We start from the raw sequence: 2,924 nt of genomic DNA, 5'->3' as shown, positions 1-2,924 counted from the left end.
CCCCATTCCCCTCCCCTCCTCTTCCCCCTCCCCTCCTCCTCCCCCTTAACACCAGGGGGGTTGACTCAGCCTGTCATCCTACCGAGGTCGGCAAATTGAGTACCAGTTCACTGGTAATTCCCTGTGTGCCGCAAGAGGCGCCTAACAGGGTTGGCGGCACGAACCCGGAAGTCGGAACTCATTGTCGTCAAATAAATGTAGCATGTATGTTTCACTCTCTGTCACATGCCGTTGGTCCCATGTCAATCGGATGAAGTTGAAAAATTAACATTACGAAGTTTCTCTGGGACGTACTGATTCCGAATAATGAAGTTGAAAAATTAACGTTCCGAAATACGCTAATTACGCGAACAGAAGCGCTGGCGCTGCGAAGCGCTAGAGGGAGCGCTGCGCTCCCTCCCTTCGATTCCCTCCCTCTTCTGCTAGCGCTTCTGCGCTAATACGCTAATTTTAAAACCCGAAGTTCTTTAAAATTTAAGGGGTGCTGTAGTTGCTCTGAGACGTACTGATTCCGAATATTCCTTTGGTTTTGCTCTGCGATGAGTAGTTCTCGAGTTATAAGAGGACAAACAAACATACTTTACTGCTTTATATATATATATATCAGTCACTATGCGACTTTCATATCATCAGTGGAGAACCGCCAGCAAGGTGTCCCATACAGCTGCTGCTGCACCTTGCTGGGAGCGATACGCACCGCCTGCCACGCGGTGACGTTATCTCTGGTATCCACTCATCATATGGAGTCGACCTCCATATGATGGAGCATATATATATACATGTATGTATATATATATATATTGTTACGGACACGACTTAAGATGTTATGATGGGCCGAGCGGAATGGCCGCCGTGTTCGCACAGTTTACCCGATTAGAACCCTATCCCGCCCGATTCCACTCGAACGTTGGCCGAATCGCGCTACGCTAAATCAATGAAGGAAAGGACACAACGGCTGGGATTAATGCAACGACACAAGGGGTACAGTTCTCAAGACCTCCGGAGGAGGATATAATTGGTGATGCAGAAACGGGTAGATTACACGGTAAGAGGTAAAGCACAGAAAAGATGGGCACTTAAACACAGTCTTATCTATCCCCGACAGACCACAGACAAACGGGACAAGACTGACTTACACGGGGATTGATGGCAAGGAAGGACAGGCAGTCGATAGCACAAGGTGCACCTTGGCTCAGGGGCAGAATCAACACGGTCCGGTCCAGAGATGCGGGGAGGTATTTCAGCGCTCGGAGGTGGCGTCTTCTCTCTCCAAGCTCGGGGCGCATCTGACGTCACCTCCCTCTTCCTGCGCATGCTCAGCGGGGAGTGACACGCCCTCGGCTCGTTGGCTCCGCCCCAGATGGAATCGGTCCGCCGCTCCTATTGGGTGCGGGGGGTTACCGGGCTCTGCCCTTGACGAGGAGCTGACAGCGAGCCCCTGCGTGGTAACCCCGTCGGAGCACATGTTCAATGGCGGCTCACCAAGCCGGTGTGAGGACGCGCACTCCCCGCGCCGCCGCCACTGTGGTTGTTGTTGTTGTTGTTGTTGTTGTTGTTGTTGTTGTTGTTCCATGAGGAAGAGATGCGGGGAGGTATTGGGAGGTCCTAAACTTACTAATGGTGCCATACAATCACATTCTGGTGCAACGAAGAGTCAGAATTAATGGGAACGAGTCCTTAACTGACATAGACTAAGAATAACTAGCAAGATGTCCTATAGTTGTCTACGTGAGATGTGGTGGACCTGGATGCGACATTTAATGGGGGAAATAGGGGAAGGTCGGGTCTACAGAGTGTTGTTTACAGAAAATGGGACTAGGGAATGGGGGATTGGGGATAGTTGGGAAGTATTGGGGAAATAGGGGAATATTTACAAGCGGATATGGATGGAGGCCAATCTCATATCCGCAACAATATGTATATATATATATATATCTATATATATATATATATATATACAGACTTGGCATTTAATATGGAATGTTTTTTTTGTAGGGGAGAACTTACTTTTCAAGATGACTTAGAACCAAAAGTTCATTGGAATTATGTTGAAATTACTCTAGATTTTGTTAATGTGACCTTTAAAAGAAACATAAACCACATTTGACATTTCGAAGCAAATAAATGGATCCTTGAAAGTGATGTAAACTGATATCGAACTCAATTCACGGACAGTACTGTGTTAAACTTCTGTACGTTTTCCAGAAGTATCTCTTTATTTTGCACATTAGCCAAAAAAAAATTCAAAAAAAACAAAAGCTAAATTATGACTGGGATTACGGACATTAAAATTACAGTTCAGTACTTCGTGTAACCCCCACGAGCATTCAGGAGAGCACGTACACGTCGAGGCATGCTGTTCATGAGATTTGCCAAGGTTTGGACAGGAATCGCTTGCCATGCAGTGACAATAGCCTGCTGCAATTCACGCACAGAGGTAGGCTGCTGGTCCAATTTGTCGATTTGACGCGTTAATTCTGCCCACAAGTTCTCTATCGGATTCATATCCGGGGACATGGCAGGCCACTCCATATGCTCTACACCACGGTCAGCAAGAAAGTGTTGGATCATGCGAGCACGATGAGGCCATGCATTGTCATCTTGGAAGACAAAGTTTCCTCGAAAGGCTGCACGAGCAAATGGAAGCATTGTTTCTTCCAGAATGACCCTGTACTTGAACTGGTTCAGGTTTCCATTCAGAACAACGAGGTCAGTTTTGCCCCCTGCATGAAAAGCAGCCCAAACGGTCACCCCACCACCTCCAGCTTGGACTCTTGGCACTATACAATCTTCGTTGTGGGCTTCATGCACTTGTCTGCGCACTCGGACGCGGCCATCTTGACGATAGACGAGAAATCTAGACTCGTCACTGAAGGCCACGTGATTCCAGTGTCCTGGCTGCCATTGACGGTGCTCTCTGGCCC

The sequence above is a fragment of the Myxine glutinosa genome, chromosome 4 (assembly GCF_964187855.1).
Source record: "Myxine glutinosa chromosome 4, kmMyxGlut1.1, whole genome shotgun sequence".
Lineage (NCBI taxonomy): Eukaryota > Metazoa > Chordata > Myxini > Myxiniformes > Myxinidae > Myxine > Myxine glutinosa.
The sequence above is the reverse complement of the archived record's forward strand: the minus strand, read 5'-3'. Positions refer to the sequence as shown.